Source organism: Calypte anna, chromosome 12 (genome assembly GCF_003957555.1).
Source record: "Calypte anna isolate BGI_N300 chromosome 12, bCalAnn1_v1.p, whole genome shotgun sequence".
In the NCBI taxonomy this organism is placed as follows: domain Eukaryota; kingdom Metazoa; phylum Chordata; class Aves; order Apodiformes; family Trochilidae; genus Calypte; species Calypte anna.
The window spans coordinates 9,418,042-9,431,000 of NC_044258.1; the positions used below are offsets into that span (position 1 = coordinate 9,418,042).

The 12,959-nt window shown below is 53.0% G+C and overlaps 1 protein-coding gene across 1 annotated transcript in view; it reads left to right on the forward strand.

Moving 5' to 3' along the window:
- Nucleotides 1-724: 724 nt before the first annotated feature.
- IP6K2 (inositol hexakisphosphate kinase 2) overlaps nucleotides 725-12,959 on the forward strand; it is a 47,692-nt gene continuing 35,457 nt past the window's right edge. Inside the window, exon 1 of the mRNA XM_030458430.1 lies at nucleotides 725-804. The gene's annotated coding sequence lies outside the window, so the exon portion shown is untranslated. The remainder of the gene's footprint in view (nucleotides 805-12,959) is intronic.

The window sequence follows — 12,959 nt, forward strand, 5'->3', positions numbered from 1 at the left end:
AAAGACAATATGAATTTTGTTTTTTTCTTTTCATTAAGGCAAGATGACCCTTAAACACTCAAGCAGCAAAATAAAACCTTAAGGGGCAGGGGAGCTAGGTTTTAAGCACCAAGATTCCTCTTAAAATCTTGGGAGGTTCTTAAATTCCTATTTCAGCTCCAAGTACCCATCTCACTGCATTCACACAGAGTGCTAGGAATACTGTTTCACCAGTATCCAAGCAAAAGTATTTGTGTTTCTACTTTCCCTGGGAGAATGTTGAGTCCTAGGAGCTGCTTTGTTTGACAGAGAGGGATGGAGACAGACAGGGGGAGGGATGTTTGACAGACAGGGAGGGATGGGGAACATCCTCCTGGAACCTCATCCCCTTCCCCAGTCCTGCCATGGCACCCCAGCCCTGCTGTTACAGTAAAGCACAGGTTAAGGTGAGGGTAGCTGCAGGAAATCTAATTACTGCCATGCAGGGGGGTGGGAGTGATCTTGAGGTATCTGCATCGTGTGTTGCAGCCACTTATGGCTGCCCAGGTCTGTCTGGGTGGGGGTCTGGGTGCTGCCCGGCAGCTGGCTCCAGCTGCAGACACGGGAGGTGCTGCTCGGTGGGGCTGTGCCCATGCCCAGGCTGACCTCAGCAGCAGCTGAGCTCCCTGAGGAGAGACAGGGGGGAAGACAGGTTCCCGCACCTGGGAACTTGCATAAAAGCACACCTGGTCACAATTCCTGCTAACCCTCATTTTCTGCTGGGAGAGAGAAAAGCCTCCTGCTAGGGAGCACCAGCTCCCTCCGTGAGCTCTGGCCACCCCCCAGGTAAGGCTGCGTTCCCGGGCTGCATGTGGGGTTTGGGAAGGGACAGAGGCTCCTGCTTCTCCTGGTAGGTTTGGATGTCCTGTGTGCAGAGCTGGAGAAACTACAAGGAAACCATGGGATCCCAGTCATGGTGAACCTGGGCACTAGGATCCTCCGCACAGGCTGGACACCTTGATGTGGTGAGAGGGAGGAATTCACCTTTTCTTTTGTTGCCTGGTGTTTAGTGTTGCTTTCTTGTAACTATGTGAATAAAGCAGGTCTGTGCTGGGGCTGGGTGGCAAGGCTGATGGAGGAAGAGGTTCATGTAAAAACTAAGTGAAGAGCTTGCCCTTGATTGTTACGGGTCTTGCTGAGGCTGATTCATTGTACCCTGAAAAGAGGTTGTAAAGCACTGTAGGATTAGCTCACTGGTGAGCTTAATGATGCCTCTGAGCAAGCTGTTTGCTGCTGAGCATCTAGGTTTGTAGTGATGCCTGTTACCCGGCTCTGGGGGTGTCAGTGGAGTGGGACAGAGCTGGTGGCAACTGCTCCTGGCCACTTGGTACCTTCCCAGCTGCTGCTCAAGGGGAAAACGCGGTGCCCTCAAAACACCCAAGGAAACCTGTGCTGTGCCCTGCTCCATGCAGCTCCAGCCAGGTGTTTGCCTGCAGTGGAGAAGCATCTTTCTCCCTTTTTTTCCAGCAAAGGAGAATAACAGCATCTGCTGCCTTGTAGGGGGTTTCACCAGCACAGCACCGAGATCCCCTGACAGGTGTAGCCATGCTCAGGGTGCCCTGCACCATGGTTTGGGTGCTGCCGTGGGTGTCCCCCACCCCGGAAGCGCCCTACCCAGCTGAACCTTCCCCTGACTCAATGTGTTTCACAATCTTCTAGGCCACAAGCCGTGTTTTTCCCACTGGAGCCTGGATGGGAGATCCCTGGGGCATGGTCCCTCTTGCCCACTGTAGGAGTGGGTGCAGCATATCAACCCCAAATCCCCCATGTCCCTGCACTCCAGAGGCACTTTCCCTGTTACACTTGTGACGGCCCCATGATGGGGTGAGGGTCCCCTGCATAGACCTCCCCCAGCTGAGATTTATGGCGAATGAAAGGAAAACACATAGGACCTGGCGAGGGTTGTTTGGTTTGGTTGTTTTCCCTTCTGGGAGGCCCTTCACTGAACACCCGCCTCTTAGGGGCGGCTTGGGATCGTTCATTGAAGATTTGCTGGGCCGATAGCACTGGTGGCTTCTCCTGCCATTCCCTGCCCGACAGCGCTGCCTGCCTGCTGCCTCCCACCCGCAGCTTGAGACGTGGCGAGCGAGCCTTGATTTTCTCCTCCTAGGGGAAAAGCTTGTCTTCAGCGTCTCAACAGGATCACTGTTTTGTTGTGTGGGTTTTTTTGGGTTTTGGGGTTTTTTTGTTTTTTTAAAATTAATTTGTTTGATGGTTGTTTTGTTGTTAATGCCCAGCAAATAGCTGTGAACAGGATGCTCTGACAAAGGCTCTGGCTGTTGCCTGAAGCCAGGTGGGCAGCAGAGATGGTGGCATCATGCTGCTTCCTGAACCCTATTTTTCCCCAGAAGCCTTCTTTTCACCTCAGAGAGCAAGACCCAGGCACAACCCTGCTGTGCTTCTCTGTTAATTTTTTTTTTTTTTTGGTTTGTTGCATTCCAGGAAAAGCTGGACAGTAGGATTAGGTGAGCTGGAAGGTTTGGGGTATAACAGTACAAGGATTTCTGCTTCCCTCCAGGGTTTGTTCCTCTTGACACAGACTCTGGATCACCTCAGTGTGGGTGATCTTCATTCTTTGGATAGATAACAAAGTCCTTGCAAGGCACCAGCAAATACATCTTCAGGGGAGTCTTTGTTCAAGTTTGTCTTGGCCTCTGCCTTTGCTACCCAAACACTGGGGAAGCCCAGGTGAGCTCAAGCCCCATGTCAGAGTCTGTGCCACACCACAGACATTTTATGGGACAGTAGCAATGTAGGGCTGATAGAAACCTTGAGACATGACCCAGGCCATCCCACGGACATCTCGCCACAGCTCCTGGGGAGCTGCTAGGCCCATAGGGTATCCTAATTAATAGCCTGAATCTCTGATGAAATTTAAGCTTATTACTTCTTCAGTTCCCATCAGATGCTGGGAATGTCTTCATAGTTCCCTGCAGTGCACGCTCTTCTATGTCTGCAGACTTGCTGCCTTCAGAATAAAATCCTTCAAGCTCTGACCCTTGCTCCTCCTGTACCTGGAGGGGTAATGCAGGCAGCTGAGCACAAGCAGGGCTCAGAAAACAGCAGGTGTCTTGCTTCATCATTGTGCTAAGAGTAAACATCCCAGTCAGCTTAATTTTAAAATAAATATTAACAGACCACCTCCCTGAATGACATTGCTCATTTAGTGAGGTACCTTTTTCCTTCAGTCTTGCCCGCCTTTGCACGTTGGTTATTTGTACTTGAGAGCAGAATCCTCTGTTGCTTTTCCCAGGATTACACACTCTTTTCTTATCCCCAACTCATATATTTGTCTATTTGCCAAGATCCTCTGTACCTTACCTCAGCTCTCCAGCACACCCTCCAGGGGCAGGCTCAGCTGTGTGTTCATTAAGCACACTGTCCTCCAGCTCAATTAGTGAGCCCCTGATGGAGCTGTGGAAAAACAGTGTGTCTCCTTTTGCCTCCACAGGGAATTGCCAGTAATGAGTGGGAATAATTTTGCCTATTATTTGCCTAACAGGTTGAGTTAATCTTGAGTTTCCTTATTTTTTTTCCAGTGGTAATGACACATTCTTGCTTTACAAAAACCCTACTGAAGAAATACTGTCCCTACTGCTCTCTCTTTGCTGTGGGGGCCTGTTCTCTATTGCAAAAGAAAATTGATTTGGAGTAACGTGACTAATTCTTTTCTACTGACCTGCTGGTTTCCAGCTGGTTTGCATCCCTGTTCTGAAGCTGTTCTGGGATACCATGGGGGACACCTCCAGATCTGGTGACCGGAACAGCCACCTGCCTTAGGGGAAATAAACCTTGGTGCTTTCTGGGAGGTTGGGAAATATTTGGAGTCCTGGCTTTGACCCAGTAGGCAGAAGAGCGGTCACTGGCCTGTTTGGGGAACCAGGTGAAAGTTGTCCTCTGGAGGACAAGTGGGGCTGCTTGGGACCACGAGTGTTGAGGTTGGGGACCCAAAGGGCTAAAAGCCACTTTCAAAGCCACACAAATCCCCACTTTCAATGCCACAGGTCCCCAGCACTTGTAGTGAGGTGTCACCAGGTGGCAGCAAGTGACCAGCATGGGGAGATGCTGCAGCACCCTGGGAGGAGCAGAGGGGAACTCCATCCTGCACCCAGCACAGCCCACCACCCCACTGGGGTCTTGCTCCTTGTCTTTGGCTGATAACCAAGTAGAGTCCAGATGCTTTCTCTACCAGAGCTCCCAAAAACTATGTCAGCTGTCCAGGGGCACAGCTCAGCATTCCTGTCTCGTGCTTGAAGCTTGGTGCTCTCGGGGTCAAATTCTCTTTTTCCATAAGATGTCCAGGCTTTGAAGTCTAAGGGCAAGTCACCCCTGAAAGGAGTTAAATCATTAACTTGTTTTGCAAGAGCTTTGCTTTGGCCTGCAAGCAAAGCCCTCCATGCTTCTGGGGATGCTGTCACCAGCTCATGAAGGCTGTTTGGGAGCTTTGGCTCAGAGGGGATGATGTGCAGGATATAAAAAGAGAAAACTAGGGAGTGCTGGGCCAGAACACTGCTGAGAGCAGGGTCAGTGCGTGCACCCCGTTTTCTGCAGGAGGTGGTGGCAGGGCATGAGGAATCCATGTGTCTCTGGAGAACCACTGTCAAGCCTCCCATCTCACACAGCTCAGGAGACCCTGTTCAAATCATACCCTTCTCCACATCTCTCTCCAGCACTTACTCCTTTGCCATCATTTCTCACTCTCCATGGCTGGGGAGGGGGGGGGCTCCTGCAAATCACCTTTGCAGTGCTTGAGAGAGGTGATTCACTTGTGGGAGATGCACCTGGCCACAGGCTACCTGGAAATATCTGCCTCACTGCTAACTTTGGGTTTAGCTGTGTTTGAAGTGGGAGCAGCAGCACTGGCATGGAGCACATGGGATCAACAGCCTCTTCCGGTTGTGCAACCACCACACAGCCCACGTAGGGAATTTTTGTGAGATTTGTCAGTGCTTTTGTGTTTCCAGATAATATTTATTTGCTTTTTTCGGGTCTTGCTTTCACAAGAGAGGGATTTAAATAGCACAGGCTGAGAAAGGGCACGAACCTTGCCTGGTCCTCCTTGAAGTGCCATGTCCCTGGTGTTCCACCCTGACAGCCCTCACCTGCCCAGCCCTGGCTTTCCCCAAGCACAGCTTCCCAGTCCCACTGGCTCTGGAGCTAGGATTCTGGCACAAAATGTTATTTACAGTTTTGCCTGGCAGCCTGCACATGTTCCTTCCCTTACAAAATAGTTCAGCCTGGGGACAAGCCTGCTTATCCATCCCCTGCTTTTGTGGGCAGCCTGGGGCTCTGGGTTCCAAAAACCCCATCCCAGCCCTTGTGCTGCATTTAAGGGATGGCTGAGCTCATCCTTGCTTGTGTACAGGGCCCCAGCTGAGCTCTGCCTGTGAGGCTTCAGGCTCCTGACCAGGCAGGGCTGAGACATGAGCTCCTCTCTGCCCAAGCATGGCTGTGGTGGAGGCTGCAGGATGGGGTGAGTGCTCCCTTTGGCCTTTGCTGTCAGGAGGGTACTGTGGGGAAAAGGTGTGCTCCCCGACACCCTCCAGCCCCCCTCCCTACCTCCCCCCTCCCTCCCCAGTGGCCAGCAAAAGCCAGTCAGCTCATGAGGTGTCCAGGGTCAGTGTGGGAGCAGTGGGTCACAGCTGTAAGGAGCAGATGCCTGCAAAAATCCCTCAGAACTTTCAGGTTGTTATTTTAACTCATCCTCGTGGCCTTCAGGAGCTGGGTGACCGTGCCCTCATGCTGGGCACCCTAGAAAACAAACCCTTGTCACTTGACTTCGCTGCAACCCTGGGACTCTGCTCTTGGTGGGTTTGCCTTTAATTGAGTGAGATGCCTGCCAAAAGAGCAGCTCGAGGTCAGCTCCAGCTTTCCCGAGTGTGATGCCATGCCAGGCACGGGATCAGGGCAGCTGACATCCCAGCATGCCCAGGCAGTGCCCTCCTGCCTGCTCTGAGCTGTGGGGGCAGGACAGTGTACTTAAAACCCTGTGTGTCAGCACTGGGGCTTGCGTGCTGCTCCTATAACAGGGAAGGTTGTTGGCTGTGCCAGTGGGTTCAGCTGGAATCGTTCACATTGCTCCAAGAAATGGAGGAATTTCCAGGAAAGGGAATGAAGCCATTGCATTGGCAATCCCCTAGGGTGGGAGTATTGCCCCACTACAAGGCAGGGAAAGCCCTTAGGGAGAGGAGCATGAGTATGTGAGTGGCACTGGGAGGCACCAGCCTCTTGCTGGCCATGCTGGGGGGGACTGGCTGAGCAGCAGAAGCTTTTGTGCAGTCCCAGCTGCTTGTTTCCCCATTATAAAGAGCACAGAAAGCTTGCTTGATAAGAGCTACTGTAAGCTGAAAGCTGAACCACAGCCAGGAATTGTCCTGGGGATGTGCCCTCATGTTCCAGATAGTGGTGATGAAATGCTGCATGGGTGGGGGATGTGACACCATAGCTCCCCCGCAGTGTGGTTATGGCCAAAGCTGGATCCCATCATATTCACACCTTTCCCTGGTGCCAGGGCCAGTGTGAGCATCCCAGCCTCTAACTCCTGCAGGCACAAGGGTTGGTGGATGGTGGGATCAGGGACTCCCTCTCCCAGGTACCAGCAGCAATGAGGTTCTTGTAGCTCCTTTGGGGAAATCAGGTGAAATTTTATTTGCAACTGCTCCCTGCTTTACCCTGTCTACACTGCAGGGCTGGTGGTCCAGAGGACAAGTTACCTGCCCAAGGTGGCTGTTGATTAAATTGTTTTATGTGTGGCCAAACCCAGTCGCATCATTATCTCTGCATAATCAGAAAGTAAATAATGAAAATACAAACAAACGAGAAAATATAAGAGATTTTCGCATTACAAACACTGGGATGAGTCTGGGCACACCTGGCCCCGTCTTGGGCACCCTCACACCTCTCCCGGGCCTCATCCTGCCTGGACCCTGTCCCCCAGGTTTCTCACAGAGAGCTGAAGCAAAAAGGGGCAGCGCAGCCATTAGGAAGCTGTCTCCTCTCCCTCCAAAGCCATGGTTTCTTTGGAGCATTTTGGAGGAGAGCATGGTAGCTCCATGAGCTTTCCCAATGGGAAAAGCCTCCTGGCGCCTCTGGTTTGGTTTCTGTGGTGGCTCCTTCTGCTAAATGTCTCATTACAGGGTGAGTTCGTGCTTTCAGTATTTTTAGATGCCGCTCAGCACAGCAAAATAAAGTGCTTGGGACTTTGTAATTAAAGCAACTGTTTTGGCAGTCAGATGTTGCCAAGCTGGAGCTCTTGGTTTCCCACAGCAGGATGCCTGACACTGGTGCCCCGCTCCAGTGAGGACATGACTGTGCCAGGAGGTTCAGGGTCCCCCATGGGTACCTGCCCTGTTGTTGCACAGAGGGGCTCTGGGGCACAGCTAAGTTGAACTCCTGTTTTTTGAGACCTGTGAATCTGGAGCCATAGGCTCCCTGTGCCACTGCTCCCCCAGTGGAGGTGGCAGGGGTGGAACTGCTGGGCAGGGGGGACCAGCATGCTGGGACTTGTTCTACTGCATCTGCTGTGCCCTGGGTGCATACCTCAGTCACTCTCCCCCACACCAGCAGTGCCCCGACAGGTTGGGCATTGCCTGCATGAGCCAGCAAAGCCTATTTCCCTTCACGGGCTGAGAGATAAAACCTAAAAATAACCTTGTTATCTTCCACTTGATCCAAATCAACATCAGGCCCAGCTATAAATAGCCCTGTGTGTGTCCGGGTGGATCGATGCTGGGAGAAGGGCTGCCTGCTGAAGCCACAAGGGTGGGTTGCAGGGGACAGGGGTTTTGTGGGGCCATTGTCCCCTGGGAGCTGCCACCCCCCTGCAGGGTTGGGGCTCTGAACCAGGCTTCAAGGTTGCTGCTTTGCCCTCACCACGAGGCCGAGGTGTTTGCTGTGCTGGGGAGGGCTGTGCCCCAAGGTAACTGCAGGCCAATGGGCCAGGAGGTTCTCTCCCATTGCAAAATAGGCCCCCAGAATAGTCTGGTGCTGAGCAAACACTGCCCCATGCACCTTTGCTGACGTGGGGCCTTGCACAACTCATTACCCAAAAAATGCCCCAGCGCTCTTACAGCTACAGGGCCCTGCTCCATGGGGACACTGCAGGGGTCCTACCTGCTCTTGTCCTGCCTGTGGAATCACCATGTGCCAGCATCCATGCTGTGCCACACAGGGCTTGCTGCAGACTCTATTGTGCCCCACAGTTACCAAGGGTGGACTGCCAGCACCCCCTGATTTAACACCTGCACCCCAGTTTGGCTGCTCCCTGTGCCAGCCCCCCTGTCCCCGGGAGGTGGCCCCACTTCAGCTGCCAACACAGAGGAAACTTTGGGATGGAGGTGGCAAAGGAATCTGTTCTTTGGAAGGGAGAGTGGTGTGGCTGCATGGGTCAGAGAAGAGAGATGAGCAGCTACTGAAGAAATGGGAAGGGGAACCCATGCTGTTCCCCACAGGTTGAGGAGGAATTACTGCTCTGGTTAATGCCTTGGCTCAGCTCTGGGGAACAGCCTAATTGGGACAAATCCCTGCTTTCATAACAGTGTGTGCATGTTGGGAATGGGCTGTCCCCTTCACCAGGGAGAAATGACAACTCAACACACCAGCCCCAAAGAGTGGTTTCCTCTGGCCAGGCTGGAGGACTCCCACTGGCTGTGGCCCTCCCCAGAGGGTTTGCAAACTGGTGCTCTGCAAGGGGGTAATGTTTTCCTGAGTGCTGCTTCTGGGGTAAGGCACTTAGCTTGGGGTTGTTTTGGGGTACAAGCATTCCTTTTCAGCTGGGCTGCTTTACAGCCATGTCCAGGCAGCGCAGGGACCCCATGATGTCCCTGGTGCCTCCTGCTGGGTCCCAGCCAGGGCCCTTGCACTCACTTCTAAAAGCATTAAAATTAGCCACCAACATCAAAGAGGAGCCTGGGGGGGGAAAAAGAGAGAGGTAGAGGCTTTGTTTACTCGAATCAAAAATAATTTGTGGCAATGCATCCTCTTCCAAGGCAAACAGAGCAGAAGCTTCTCCTTGCTAATTTGGGAAGCTGAAAGCAAGTTAAATAAAAACATGGTCCTCTGACAGGGAAACAATTGGTCTTGTACACTAAAATAGAGCTCTGGATGCTGGTCAGCTTGAAGTGGAGGAGCTGGGCAGGGCAGGGAAGGGGGGAGCAAAGTCCAGGGCAGCAGGAGGGAGGTGCACCCGCTGTGCTCCAGTATCGGGCAATAAATGGAAACCCCGTGCCAAGCCCTGTGCCAGCAGTCAAGGCTGAGGGCATGCCCAGCAAGACAAAGCTGTGTCCCTGGGCTGGGGTGTTTGCATGGAGGGTGTCCTTCTGTTTGTATGAAAGGGATATAAATACATATATATATATGTGTGTGTGTGTGTGTGTGTATGTGTCTGCCTGAGTCTCAGGCTGGGGTCCCAAATGGGCCATTGTGGGAGACAAGAAAAAAAGCCAGGAGCTAATGTGCATGGCCAGGATTGCTGGAGATGAGCTGACACATCGCCTCTTATGAGACCCCCAAATGATGTAATGGATGCTGGCACTCGAACCATGTGTCACTGCTCTTTGCTGAGGGCTTAAGGGTCAGCACACCCTGGGGACCTCCTTGCAAGAGCTGCAGGAGGGTGTGTGGTGGCAGCACCCCTGGCCTGGCTGTGGACATGCCCTGGGGAGAGTCCAGGCACTGCTGCTGCAGGATGTCCCCTTCAACAGTGATTCTGCTGCAGCTCCTCTGAGTGCCCTGGACAGCTGTGACATCCTGCTGTGTGATGCAGAGTGAGCAAAACCAAAGCAGAGGTGACTCTGGCTCCCTGTGCTGCCAGACAAGGTGACAACAATAGCCCCCTCCAATTGATGCCAAGCATTGCTGTGCTGATACAGAAAGGCCTCTGGTGTGTGACCATGCCACCAACACCTGCTGTGCTTGGAGGTGTGACCACAGGGAGCCAGATAAGAAACCCAGCTGCTTTTATGATGTGTGTGTTTGTGTAGCAGGGAGGAAGGGGATGGTATGACATTTGTACCTGCCATGGAAAGAGTACAGGCTGTCCTGGGCTGCAAAGACAAATGTTCTGGTGGCTTTCCATATGCTCCAGCGGAGACCTGGGAAACACCCCTGGTGTCAAGCCCCATGAGAAGGGAATCCCCAGCACTGCAAAACACTGAAGGAAGCCCTCTGTGGGGAGAGGATGGGACATCACAGCTTCTTTTGGGGCAGGAAGGGGATGGATGGTCAGCCAGTGGGTTTGCTAGGGTTGCAGGAATGTTCTGTTTTACGGAAACCCTCCCTCAGCTTTGGCCCCACTGCAGCCTTCCTGCAGCCAAATGCAATTTAAAAAGTTGTCAGTGGGGTCAGGCAGTTAATAATAGCACCCAAATTCTCCTCCACAACCTTCTGGGACATGGTCTTGCCCCTGACACTTGCTGTTGGCAGGATGAAGCAACCTTTGATGGTAAGGTATGGAGATACTAAGCACTACAGGGCATGGGAACCCCATGCCAGCAGCACTGGGAATTGTTTTCCTCCAAAGTTGCCCAAACTAATGGTGGAGCTTTACCTTGCCAGAGTGGAGATGGGGGTACAGCAGGTGGAAGGGCTCTTCTGGGGGTTTTGAGCAATGGGTGATGTGAGTCCCTAGGAAGGGACAAACTTGGGCCCCATGTTTTCAAGCACAAACATGCTGCTTCGCTGGCTGTCTTCTCACCTTCTCACCTACTCAGGGTTTTGTAACTTGGCATGGTTTGCCTTCATTTTCCCACCTGCTCTCTGCAGAGGGGTAAGTCCCATCTTGCAGAAAGGGATTAATTGCTTGTCAGTATTTTTAGCCAGCTAAGCCTGAAATTATCTGAAATTGGAGCAAAGGGGAATGCAGCACTGAGGAGGTCAGAACTGCAGGGGTAGCTGGCTGAGTTGGGCCCCAGGGTAATGCACCCAGCTGGAGCTGCAGGAGGGAATACCAAAAATGTGCAAAATCCAAAGCAAACAAAGCCACCCACACCCCTGCAATCCGCACCCTTGCTAATGAAGGGTCTGGCTGGGTCCTGGGACAGCCGGCTCGGGTCAGTGCTCCAAAGAAAGCCCATGTGCACCCGCCCGTGCCAGCTGCTTAAAATAGCCAGATAGCAAGTGTGCCTAGTGAGAGCAGGCTGAAGAAAAGACAGTTTCTCTTTGGTGTGATCCTGGAGGGGAGGGCTCTGGGAGAGCTCTGCAGATGCACTGGCCAAGCGGCAGCACCACCTCACCCATCTCACCATGGCCCAAGGTGTTTCACAGGGCTGAACCACACTTACTGGTCCAAAAGCTGCCTGTTCCACTCCAACTTTCTCACCTGGGGTGAATGTGGGCTGATGTCATTGTCAATGGTACCACATGAGAGGTTTTTCTCCCCAAGGGTATTTCTCCTATTGAAAAAATTGTTCTTGAGGAGAGACCCACCAAATGCAGTTAAATCACTAATAGGAGCAGGGAGGGAGCCAGGGTAATTCATCATGCTTGTCCCATCCATGTGAATTGGCAATATTTTAAAAACAAACAAACAAATAAAAGAGGATGCTGGCTCTTGGAGACTCTCTTGAAAGCTGGGTCACGCTGTTTCTGAGCAGGGGAATGTTGCTTCTGCAGGCAGGTACCAAGGAAGGGGTAGGAGACAGTAGGAGACATGGCAGAAGGGGCTGCTGATCCCACAAAATATTGCTCTGGCACAGCCTGGCCTCCAGGCAGGGCTCTTCCTTTGCGTGCCAGCAGCTGGGCTGAGCCGGGCAAGCTTGAAGCCATCTCTGGGAATCCCCTGGCATTTTGGTGCCAGTTCCCAGCTGGGTGCCAACCCTGCTCCCTGTGCCTTGCATTGTTCTCATGTCCCCATTTGCTTCTGACCAGCAGCTGCCCTTGAATGGGGAATGCTTGACAATGTTGACCCATGTTTGGTGTCTGGTGTCACCAGTGTCACTTGCTGCCAGGTCCTGTCTGAATCCCCAGCACTAAATCCAGACCCTTCCTATGGCAGTGACAGCCCAGTGCATGAGCCTTGCATGGTGTGTGCTGCCCCCCAGGAGCCCATGGCATTTGGGGAGGGACACGCCAGACCATGGTGCATCCTCTCTCCATACCAGGCACTTGGAGCAGGGTGGCTGCCTGTCCAGACACATCCTTGCCAAACCGTGTCACTTGCCAGCATCACCTGGCAAAGAAGGTGACAGTGTGGACCCCTAGGAGGGTGGCAAAGCTATGGGCAACTCAGGAAGTACAGACTGCAGCTCTTGTTCAGAGCTACACAACAGCCATGCCTGGGCTGGTACTGTCTGGCATGGCTTGGTGGCTGGCAAAGATCCAGTGACAGTGACTGGGGTGACAATCTCTCCTATGGACCCCAAGAGGAAACCCGGGGTGGTGTGGCTCAGCCCTGGCCAGGACAGGGTACCCTGGGGCGGGTGACTCTCTTAGAGAAGCCATAAGATAGCTCCAGTGTCAGACATCTGTGGAGGGGGAGCATCAGTGCCGGGCTTTTTCCTGGAAAATCATTAAGTGTTTGACTCAAGTTATTCCCAGAGGAAGGGAGGGCAGCTCGGTCCCTGCTGAGCTGCACAGCGGGGTGGTGACGGAACATCCGACAGGGCCAACCCCCTGTGGGACACCGCTGCCTCCTGCAGTGTAAGAACAGGGGGACACGTTGCAAAACCATGATTAAATGGTCCCTGCAGCCTCCTCAGCTCCCGGCACACAGGAACCCATGCTTGTTGGAGCTGTGAGTGTGCCCAGCCAGAGGGAAGAGGCTTTGGGTTTTGTTGTGTATGTCACCAGCCTGGGGGGTGATTTGTCTGTGGCTTCTCCACAGCACACTGGAAGGTGATGGAAAATGTTGCCTGTCCCCCCTGCTGCACCCCGTGGGAGCCCTGGCAGGGGAAAAGGGCTGCCCTTTGCCTTTCTCCTCTCTGGTTTTCTCCCTGTGTGGATTC